The following is a 12333-nucleotide window of genomic DNA, read 5'->3' as shown; positions in this document are numbered from 1 at the left end:
AAATAGTAAAGGGGAATTCCTGCGATTTTCGCATAGACCTCTTTACCAGGCAGCTACAGCCGTTACACTTACTGCCCATGTTCATGCCCCAAGACTGTAGCGCTGTGGCTGCCTGGTAACTCGAGCTAGGTGAAACCAACTGAAACAGATTTATGAGAATTATGTTTTAACCAAGGACTAAAAGCGTCAGCGAATACATTTTAATCATAAACATGATAACACATGAAAACTTCTTGTTCTAGTTCGATGTATGTTATACACAGCAGTGGTCATGCTTTTCTATGTATGTCCTTGTGAAGTTTGTACAAGGGTCAATGATTGTCCTAAATTTGTTTGTCCTTTGTTGTTCTTTGTTTGTTCTTTGTTGTCTGTCAGGCCTCAACGAAAAAGACCACCTTCAGCATTCACTCTGCATTACTCCCGGCAGAGACAGGTGTCTTGTCCTACTAACACCCCACTCGTGGCCTGCACCTTGATGTGGTGAGTGGGCTTTCAACTATACAAGTCTTACTTTCATGTTCCCATGGAGTATGGAGGTTAACTGGCACCATAATTTGATGTAAAAAGTAGTGATGCTCCGATTGAAGTGGCCTGAATGCGAGGCTATTGACCAGACGGATAAGCTACCGAGTTTAATTGAACATAGCCTCACGCAGACACACACACACAGTGAACCACTTTGCGCTTACGCAAATCTACTACGAAACCATGGCAAACTTATACATCTGGAGAGAGCTCCTTGCTAACTGTAGTGGAGTAAAGAGTACAATATTTGCCTCTGAAATGTACTTGAGTAAAGCCATGAGTACTCCCCAAAAAATGATACTCGAGTAAAGTACAGATCCCTCAGAATTGTACTCAAGTACTGTACTCAAGTAAATGTACTCCGTTACTGTCCGGCTCTGTTCCCAAACACCCACTAGGCTACTTCAATACTCTATTTTCAAAATTAACGCACCCGTGATGATCTACATCTAAACCAAATATTTTAGAGCGCACTTTGAGAGATGTATCCAAGGCAGGGCTGTACACATAATCGTAATATTATTTGTTGCACGTGCTACAAAAATCATTCTGTGCAATGGAAGATTTACCAACGGTACACCGGTCTGATACAGTTTTGCCTATGGCTATACATGTGTGAGACTGAGACGCCTGTTTATTTGTTTGAAGTGCGTACAGGGTGTGAGAGGGGAATCGATGTGCTTTGATTCCAGCTTGGTAGTTGTAGTCTGTGAGATTAAAAAGCACGTGTGTGTGAAGTATCCAAACAATGACACCTTCATTATGGCTTTCATTATGGCTGCTTTAGCAACAAACCTTAAGCTACTGTGTAGTGGGTCCCATTTAGAAGTGACTAATTAATTCGCGCTTTCCGTGATTCACGGAGCTGCGTGAATTTTATTAAAACTTTTCGCCACGATGTGCCAGCTTAAGTCCGCTTGATACTGTAAGGCGTAAGCCATTGGTTTCCAAAGGATATTTTATATGTGTCGCCAGCATAGCCTATTGACAATTTATGTTGTAAATAGGCCTACCTTATACCTGTAGCTTAGGGAAGCTAACAGCTTTCTATTAGGATCTAGTTTGTTAACGGTTTTGTCATAACTCCCTGATGCATTTTTGCATTTAGAATAGCCAGAGCGTGGATATCTCAATCGGAAAATTAAGCAATATCGGGCGCCTACCATGGACTAGGCTGGGTGAATCCAGCCTGATCTGCCGGTGATTTATTTTTTGATTTCTTAAAAGATTGAGCTTGGTATGGTGAAAGCCAGACTAACCATGGACCTCAGTTACACAATGCAAGGGAACATGAATCAGCCTATATTTGCACGAACAATAACGGACAACAGCTCTTCAACTTGGCCCGTTAAAATGTGTATGAACAGTCTAGCGACGCATTTCATGAAGGCCCATTTGGACATGTCAGTTATTTGCACCACTGGTTAGATGTAAAACTGCATTTCGTTTCAGACTACTGGTAAGCTTACTTAATTTGTGCATTGACAATAAAGTATCACATGAACTAAAGATGACTAAAATCTTATGTAGAAGAAGAAACATTCACAAAAAATCCATCCATCCAAAAATGACCTTTGTTTTTGATAGCTGTTGAAAACTGCATGGAACTGACAGAGATGTTTTTGTTTATTAATAAATAAATAAATAAAAATATAACATTATGCTGATACCTTCTGCTTTTCCCAAATACAATGTAGCCTACAGGTGTAAGTGACCTTTCATCAATCCAGTTGCAATGGATGAACTGTGATGAACTGCCCTTCTTTTAAAGGTTCTTTTAAAGGAGATTTTAAAGGTTTTATAAAAATACTACAACTTTTTTGGCTTTTCTACAATCTATTCACCTTTGCAGGGTCAGTAGGCTACTTTCTGTGCAGCCGCACACACACACACAGGCACGCCAAACAAGCATACACAAAAGTTTCAAGAGTGGGGGATGGAGTAAAAGATGGATACAAATTGATTAGTGTGATTTATTTTCGCGGAACGGATGTACAGGACTGAGCGGCGGTCATATTTTGTACCGCTATGCGGTACATCTAGTTTAAAAAGCAACTGCAGCTACATTGTGCGTCTACCCTGATTCTGATACCATGGCGGTATTAATTAACCCGTGGTGGTCCGCCATGCTGAAATAAACGTAGAGGAAACACTGTTATGAGACCTCTTTGCACAGAGATTAATAAACTACTAAAGAGACAAAAACCTTATTTCAGACTTATTTCAGACTCTCTTTATTTATAGACCTTTAAGCTTTAGTTCTTCCACATTTTTTAAAACCGGTTTAAAACACTGATTGTTTGTTGGTTTTATTTTCACAGGTTGACAGGCCTCAATGGACAGTGAGACATTGATCTACCTTTGGACTGGCACCGACCAGACATGGACACTGAAACTTGATTTCTCATGAATATCTTTACAAGATGCAACACACATTGTGGAACACTTTAGACACTAATAAACATGTCCACTGTTTTCTCTGGAATTGTTTTGTTTGTCATTTGTGGTAATGGATTTCCAAATGTATGGACAAGCTTAATTTTACTGTTTATGTGTGTAATCAGCTGATATTAGAAATGATGTATTCTAGAAATGTATATTTAATTAGAAGCAAAGGTAGCCTAGACATCATATTACAAGAGTGGCCTGTTTAAACTTAAGAAAACATTGATTTAAACTAAAGGTACTTAAAGTAAGATTCACAGAAATGAATTTAATTTGCTGCCCATTTTATTCACACATGTATAGCTCGTCAATTTCTTTAGTCTGATTTGGTTTTGTCAAGGGTTGGGTTAATGACGTCAATGTTTCCGGTAGTTTGCATGTAAATCATATTACATAAATTGTAAAGTCCGATATATCGAGGGTTCCGTTTTAACCTCATGTCAGGTAGGAGGGTTAGCCCATAAAGATTCACTGACGAATGTTGTCGGGCTGTAAGCGATAAAATATATATATATATAACTAGGTGGCAGTGCAGGATAAGAAATAGAAGAGCCGTATATATTAACAGGCTAGAAGTTTGCAATTTAGGAGCCTACTGCAACAAATGTTTTCTTTAAATTACAAACAGTAGGTAAGACTGCATGTTTTGGTGGCTAGCTGGGTAGTAGAGGCCTGCGCGGGACAGATTTTCCAGTCCCGCGCCCGCCCGCTCCCGCAGTGTTCAGTCCCGCTCCCGCCCGCTCCCGCAAAGAATTATGATTTTCAGTCCCGCTCCCGCCCGCAACTGTAATACATTGTCCCGCTCCCGCCCGCAATTCCCGCATGATTCCGACGTTCACCTACTGCTCAAGACAGTTATTGACATTGAGGAATTAAACACTGATTTCCTTCTGCGTCATACACGAGTGAGAATGACTTCCAAATATCTGATTTCAAAACTTTCGATTTTTTCACGGTGAATGTACCTCTCTTTAGACCAGCACTTATTTCTGAAGCATTGTGTGTTGTTTCGCTAGAGGAGCTCTGCTCTTCTGCCATGATCGGAGAGCAGAACGGAAGAGCCAGAATACGGAAGAGCAGAACGGAATCGGAAATGTGTGCGAGATTATACATCTGCAAATCTACATTCAAAAATGTTTATTAATAGATAGGCTACCAAATATAATATCCAGCACATTGTGTTATATATATGATATACATTGACCAATAGGTAATTTATACCTATATCTAATTTATACCCGCGGGAGTGCAGGGCTCTACTGGGTAGTTCTGTATTTCAAGGTTTGACAGGCTAGTTCGCAATTCAAATTTCCACTGGAGCTCCAAGCGGATTTCTACACGCAGCCTTCAACACTGTTTACAGCTCTTTGAGTCACGGTAACATGTATTTTTGGTACATAGCTAATTTTGATACACGTGTGGGTGCTTGTGTTTCTTTAGGAATCCGCCGTCTTGGTTTGTATAGAAATGAATATTAAGTGACACACGTAAGAGGTTGGAAATACATACATACATCGATGTTTGATGGCTAGCTAATAAGTGACAGTCTACTACACTAAGAGGTTGGAAATACGTTCCTATAAGTAAGACAGAGTACATCGATGTTTGGTGGCTAGCTGGTAGTTCTGTATTTCAAGGATTGACAGGCTAGACGTTTGCAATTTAATACTGCAACTAATGTTTTATTTGTTTATATTACAAAAACGGTAGGTAGGCCTATCGGTGTTTGGGTGATTGGGCGACTTGCCGGCTAGTTCAATATTTCAAAGACACTTGCGTTCCTTCCTGTACGTTGGGTCCTTCAACAGAAAACAATAAACTCAGGCGAATTATCGAACAGCAATCAACATTCTGACCAATGAAATTCTGGAAGTGCAACGGCTAATAGACCAATCAGAATGTATTTTATGTATTTTGTGACGTAATCATGCAGATCTGGTAACCCGTGCAGATCAGGTACCCACATAATCAATCAATCAATCAGTTTAACTGGCTCTTTGATGGGGCTTAGTTGAGCAGCTAGAAGTTGATACAGGTGCAAATCAAGTTAATTAGCCCATTGTAATATCATCAGCCCAAGTATAAGTATAAGTATATATACTCTTTTGATCCCGTGAGGGAAATTTGGTCTCTTTTATCCCAATCCGTGATTAGTGAAACACACTCAGCACACAGTGTATACACAGTGAGGTGAAGCACACACTAATCCCGGCACAGTGAGCTGCCTGCAACAACAGCGGCGCTCGGGGAGCAGTGAGGGGTTAGGTGCCTTGTTCAAGGGCACTTCAGCCGTGGGCCTACCGGGGCAACCCTCCGGTTACAAGTCCGAAGTGCTAACCAGTAGGCCATGGCTGCCCCTATTTGGGATCAGGCCGCATGAAATAATGTGAAGGGGTGGTTTCAGCCCTGGACCATATGTTTGACACCCCTGCTTTATGTTATAAGGTCATGTTCATGTGGACCTTACGCTAGGACAATCACCTTCATATGCCCTCATAAAGACAAGAATGATAGTGAGTGCATCAGGGGTTTACTGTTTCTTTCTGATTGGTTGCACAATACACAGAGATCTTGCACAAAGGATAAATCCTGGGGAATGGACAGAGAAAACTGGGTACCATTTTGAGGTAAGTGATATTCATTTGTATCAAGCTTTACAGCCTGCATTTATTTGCAATAGTAAACTTCAATTGGCAATCGGGTGTTCACCCATTCATGTTTTACTTGTTTGTTGTTTTTTGTGCAGTTGGCCTTGTACGTTGCACTTGATGCTCCCTTCGATTACACCATCGTAAGGAATGATTATTTATATTCGGTGTGATGGAATTTATAATAACTACATATAAATATGTCATAAGTCTACCTATTTTATGTTTAGGTGGATATGCCAGCCCTTAGGAGGTGGTGGTATATCATGCTGATGGAAAACTTCACACTGGACAAGTACTTATTTAACATTAGGGCATTTACAGATTCTCACATGATTCAACCTTTAATAGCAGGATTCATGCATTTCTGATAATTTTTGCATTTTCCACTCTTACCTCCCTCCACTACCTCATTTAGCCACGGCAAGCTTTTTTCACACTGGACCAATGAAGCAATGGATCTCCTAAAAGGTCATCGGCAGCCTGTGATGCGTCTGAGGAAGCGCAAGTTTGAGGAGATGGAGATAATAGGTTTGCCTTTCATAGAATGCCTGGTCATAAGTATAAAAGCAAAATCACTGTTATGTAAGGGATAATGTATAGAACGCCGGTCATTATGGGGAGAATAAGTCCCGACAGGGCGAACCGGACCCCGACGCGCCAGCGGAGGGGTCTTGTTGTTCGCCCTGAAGGGACTTATTTTCCCATAATGACCGGCGTTCTATACATTATCCCGCTTATTATACGGCTACTTGCCAAAACGAAAAAATAAACTCCACGATATGTCTCTTTACACTTAATTGTTACCGTTTCGTCGTGGCTTTTGCTGAGAAACAAATAGTTCGCAACACACGCTGAACTTGATTCAAACATTCTTTAGAACACAGCTGATCAACCGTCTGCTTTCACTTTTGAATGAAGTTCCAATGCAAGAAGTGACCGGAATATTTGCAGAGTGATATGATCAGCAACACAAAACCCGTTGCGAGGACGTGGAATTGTTTTTTGAAAAAATTGGAAGTATGAATATTAAAAGTCAGTTATGGCTTGCTTAACCGTGTTTAACCGGCCATTGTGGCTTGTTTTAGCTCTGTGTTTATTGTTTTTTTTATTTTTATTGGAAGTACAAATATTAAAAGTAAATTGTGGCTTGCTTAACCGTGTTTAACCGGCCATTGTGGCCTGTTTTGACTATGTGTTTAATGTCTATGAAATGTCTTCAATAAAATTCTTTGAATTAATCTGCTGTCTTTTTGTTGTCACAAAGTGGATATGTAGCCTTATGTAGGCCTAATGGTCCCGGAAAATGCACTTAAAAGTCTGATGGGAATTATCCCAAGGATGAAAAGTCTTAGGGCAGATAGGCAGCCTGTCCAACACGTGGAATAATCTTTTCCCAAAATTGCATCAGAGATATAATTTCCTGACATTCCATGTCTGGAATAGACTTCATTAAAATGCTGATGGTATTCTTGAAATTCCATGAACCCGTGGGAACCCTGCTTTACTTTGAGGTCGGCTACGACAGCGAGTCTAGCAGCTCCGATGCAGCCTACTTCTAGTTATCTTCGTTCATGGTTATTTTCATAAACGGACATGTCACCCTCTCTGTTTTCAAAAATAACATTGTGCACAAACTCCTCCCCGTGTATATATGCCGTCAAGAGCATGCCAAACCTGTCGGTGGCAGTGAGGAAAAAACTCAATCCCACGTTAGCCAATCAGCATTTAGCAACAAATCACTTCCTATTTCTCTTTTGAACTGTGTTTGCAAGTGCAAACAGGCCAAAAACGTTTGCAGAAACAAACATAAAAATGAGTACCACCTTAATAGCACCATAGGGATGAACGGGACCGGTAACAACATTTTGTTATGGATCCTTTGAGAAACAGCCCGCATGTTTAGTTTTTTTTTTTTCTTTTTTTAAAAAACACTTAAAACTACAAACTTCCGGTATAGCTATTCTCTCAAGTAATGGAACGAAAGGCAACTTTGATACGTTTGTAACCTAATGCATTTGTGATGGAGGATATAAGAGGTAAACTGCACATATTCTGACATTTAAGCAATAGTATTTGTTTTTTTTTGTGTGTTTGTGTTGTGAAACACCGATTTGCGTTCAAGTAGACAGAGTCAGTTGATGATGTGTCACGCAGTGGGCGTGTCTGGTAGTAGTTGCCGTGCAACGTAGTGGGCGTGTCTGGTAGTGGGCGTGTCTTGTAGTATTGCAGGACGCAGACAGATACTATTGGAGAGGAGGGGGGCTGTCCTAAACTATCAACCCAACAAGCTGGGTTACAGAAAATAACCCAACATGAGTAAAAACAACCCCACACAATGACCCAACAGTTTCAACTCAGCGTTTGGGTTGAAAAAATAACCCAGCATTTTTTAGAGTGTAGTATTAGTAGCCTATTAATATGTAAGGAGACTATTGGGTTCCCATTAGTAGTATTAGCCTATTGGTTTTAGTAGATCCAGTAGGCCTAGTGATAAATTAATAAACATTGTAGTACAGAACAGAGTTTGTCTTCCAGTTGTTTATCTGTGTCATACTCAGACTTCCCTTTTGAGGGGAAGCCAAATGTATCAAGCGGCGCTACGGCCCTTTGACCATACCTTTCCTTCATCTGTATGAGCGGACTGTGCCATTGTACTGGATCAGAGTTAGATTTTTGATTGTTGCTTATGCTGGTTTTAGCTGTCTTTGTTGGTTTTGTTCCAGCTCTTGCTGGTCTTTGCTGGTGTAGCTTGTTGGGCCTTTGTTTGATGATGGTAAATGCACACCTTGTGAGGTGCTCACAATGGTAAATGAAGACTTGAAATTAGAAGAAGTGTTGTGGCACACTCAGAACTGCAATTATTTATTAGTCCAACATTTCGGCTTGCGCCTTCATCAGGGTCATTTTCACACACAAGTCATTCAGGATTCCTTTATGTTACACATGAGTCTCTGGTTGGGCCACCAGGTGGACATGCTGGCATGACCAACTGAGGAAGCTGGTCATGCTGGTGTGACCAGCCTGTCATGTCAGATACAGCTGGTGTAAGATGGACATGCTGGTGACCAGCCCCGCAAGCTTGACATTGTTGGTGTAAGATGGTCATGCTGGTTTGCTAGAATGACCAACATAAGCTGGCACGGCCAGTTAAATCAGCAATGTAGACCAGCAACACCAACTAAAATGACCAGCTTTAGGTGGGACAACAAGCAAAACCAGCAGTAAAGATATATATATATATATATATATATATATATATAGTTTGTTTATTTGTTTGTTATCATTTAAAAAATATGTATGATATTCTATATATTTTTTTTGAAAACTGGACACGGTAGTGCACTAAGTTCGCAAGCTGCCAATAAACTTTACAGAAGAAGAAAAACCATAGAGGCTGCTGAATGGCGAACCGCCATGGGAGAACCGCCACTCTCGGGAAACTCTCAGTTCCGTTTCTGGTTCCACATGAGGGCGTTGACGAATAAGTGCAGAATGAATGGAGGTCTATGGAGCTGTACCACTCAAATCCATTTTTCTCTGGATATAATGTTTTGCCCAGAAATTTGAATGCTGCATGCGAAAGAGGGGGCAGAGAAAATATACACTGCTGAGTATTATATTTTTTGAGTCACTTATTTGTTCTAAAAAGCCTTTTGAATGCGTCAATGACGTCATTCATTAGCAGAAAGCTAGTGTGTTGTGGGCAACAACCAATTGACCGAACCCAAAAGGACCTATGTGATCAAAATATATCCTTAGATGAATTGAAAAAGAATATTAGTAGGTTAAAAAATAACAAATCTCCTAGCAATGATGGCCTTACTGTCAAGTATTTTAAGGTCTTTCAAGATCATATTGCTGGATTTCTATTGAGTGTGTTCAAGGAAGCTTTAGATGTTGGTAAACTCCCTCCTTCTATGTGTCAAGGGTTAATTACCTTGATACCTAAAGCCAATAAAGATTGCTTACTAATTGAAAACTGGAGGCCTATAACTTTAATTAATAATGATGCAAAACTATTTGCTCATATATTTGCTCAGCGCCTTAAATTATGTTTACCCTCAATTATTGATGAATGTCTGGATGTATGCAAGGAAGGCTTATAAGTGACAACCTTTAACCTTCAACCTTTAATTTTAGACTTAATTAATTGATTATCGGGAGTACCTAACAGATAATAATTTGATCTTATTCATAGACATATATAAAGCCTTTGATAAGCATAACACATTATTTGATGTTTTGGACTTTTTTGGTTTTGGTCAGTTCTTCAAGAACACAATAAAAACGTTATATAATGATTGTAATAGTTCAGTGAAACTTCCAGGGGGCACTACACATAGATTCAACATATCTAGAGGTATAAAGCAAGGAGACCCTGCGGCTCCATTTTTGTTTATCTTAGTTATGCAAATATTGACTCTACATTTATATAATGACTCTTTCCAGGGTATTAACATACTGGGAAGAGAAATAAAATGTTGTCAGCTAGCTGATGACATGGCTATCTTTCTCAAAGATGAAATGCAGGTCAAGAAGATGATTGAGTGTCTTAAAGAGTTTTCAAATATATCTGGCTTACATCTAAATCTTAAGAAATGTGCTCTTTTCCCTCTAAAAGGTATTTGAAGGTATTCCAGTTACAGACAAAGTTACATATTTAGGTATAGTCATTTGCAAAAATCAGTTAGAAAGAATGCAGTGTAACTTCCACCCCCTAATCCCAAAAATTAAAAGTAGGTTCATTTTATGGCTAATGCGAGACTTACTGTATCTATCAAAGGTCGCATACTCCTCTCCAAAACTGAAGGCTTGTCTCACTTAGTTTATCCCGCTAGAGTGTTGGATGTACCTAATTCTGTGTCTAAAGAGATAGACTCTACCTTATTAAAATGTATATGGAGGAACAAGCCTCACTACCTAAATAAACGTGTCATGGGCAACTCATATGATCAGGGTCAGGGAGGCCTAAATGTTCTAGACTTTCACTCTTCAAATATCATTTTCAAAGTGAGCTGGATTAAGGAATACGTTAAAAACAAAAACAAGTTATGGTATTTAATTCCAAATCTTATTTTCCAGAAAGTTAGTGGAATAGAATGTTTGCTCCAGTGTAATTTTGATATTAACAAACTTCCTATCAAACTGTCCAATTTTCATAGGCAGGCACTTTTATGTTGGCTTCTCACCTACAAGCATAACTTCTCACCACATACACAAATATGGAACAACAAACTTGTCAAATATAAATATTTAATGAAAATAGGGTAAACAACAACATTATTTTTATTTCTCAATTAATCAATGTAAATGGCTATTATCTGACTTACAATGAATTTTTAAACAAATTTGCTATCCCAATACAGAATACAGTATAGTCTTAAGTATAGTCTTTGCTGCACTGCCTGATGGTTTTTTGAGATTGCTGGGTTCTAGAACTCATGAGCAATCAACTCTACAGACAGATATTTTACTGAATGGTATTAACCCATTTAAAGCAACACCAAAGAACTTTTCATCTGTCGCACGCACTATTTGTTTATCCAGCACCGGCTTTGCAAATAACAATGTCCACAGACAAGGTAGAATAAGTTGCATGATTTTATGAAAGTACGATGTATTGCGACATCAGATGCAAGTGAAATTTGTAGTTTCTCATGTCTCATTCCATCGAACTACAGATCCGCTACCCGATGCAGCAAACTTACATAGTGCGGTAATAGCCGATAGAGGGCCGCGAAGCGAATGCAGAAAATGCCGTTCACCCAGTTACGAGTTGATGAACCACTGAAACGATTTTGGAAACATTATTTTAAGGTACAAAAAACTCTTTGGTGTTGCTTTAATCCTAAAATGCCTGCTAAAAACGCCTATAGAATCCTATGGCATTCTAAACTAAATAACCTTATTTCCTGAGGGTTTTCTGAAAAAAATACTATGAATTGTCAACGTCTACCAAAACCTTATTATCTAAGCCTCTGTAGCACCTAGAAACATGAAATAAAAAGCATGCTGTGCTACGCAGCAACCAGCGGGAGATTCAATGTTGCGCTATTATAACCCTATATGCAGCAACCGGCGGGAGATAGAATGTTGCGTTGTGCAGCATCCGGCGCGAATGGGTTAACATAAAAAATAGAAAATGTAACAATAAATGGTTAAGACAGATAATACTTTACCCTGTCACACCTCGTTGTAAAAGTTATTGGTGTGGCATCTTGACAATATTCAATGGGATAGGGTTTGGTCTTATTACAATAAATATGTTCTAAACAACAAAATCAAAGACATTTATTTTAAAATAATCCACTTATTTTACCCCACCAACTCTGCTTAAAAGATACAGAGATGATATATCTGACATGTGTGTTTTCTATGGTTGTGCGCTTGAAACTGTTTGTCATTTATTTTACGAATGTATCTACTCAAGGTTTTTTTGGATAGAATTAGAAAATATGTGTAGTGCTGTGTGGTTGTGCAATGTTACTCTTCAGAAAAAGAATGTTATTTTTTTATGAAAATGCAGACATTAATATAAATGTTGTCTTTACGATAAATTTGCTCTTGTTATTGGGAAAATTTCATATTCACAAACGTATATGGGGGGGGGGCGGGGGGGGGGGGGAACCTTGTTTTGCCAAAGTCAAATTCTACATGGACACTTTGTTGGACTCAACAGCCAAAAAGCTGACAGAACTATATGTATATGTTC

The 12333-nt window shown here is 39.2% G+C and overlaps 2 long non-coding RNA genes across 2 annotated transcripts; both read left to right on the top strand.

Annotated features, from left to right (window-relative positions):
• The first annotated feature begins 387 nt into the window (after positions 1-387).
• LOC143114278 (uncharacterized) lies at positions 388-3010 on the top strand. Its single transcript, XR_012984882.1, has 2 exons — positions 388-480; positions 2847-3010. It is a non-coding gene; the product is annotated as an uncharacterized LOC143114278 (long non-coding RNA).
• An 844-nt stretch (positions 3011-3854) lies between these two features.
• On the top strand, positions 3855-6424 carry LOC143114273 (uncharacterized). Its single transcript, XR_012984881.1, has 5 exons — positions 3855-4347; positions 5537-5597; positions 5717-5761; positions 5849-5913; positions 6037-6424. It is a non-coding gene; the product is annotated as an uncharacterized LOC143114273 (long non-coding RNA).
• Positions 6425-12333: the final 5909 nt, after the last annotated feature.

This window comes from Alosa pseudoharengus, unplaced genomic scaffold (genome assembly GCF_046254945.1).
Source record: "Alosa pseudoharengus isolate Yale_2024_CS ecotype anadromous, Long Island Sound unplaced genomic scaffold, YU_APseudo_1.1 YU_APseudo_1.1_scf_11, whole genome shotgun sequence".
Taxonomy (NCBI): domain Eukaryota; kingdom Metazoa; phylum Chordata; class Actinopteri; order Clupeiformes; family Clupeidae; genus Alosa; species Alosa pseudoharengus.
Note: the sequence above shows the minus strand (reverse complement) of the source record. Positions and strands in the feature narration are given on the sequence as shown.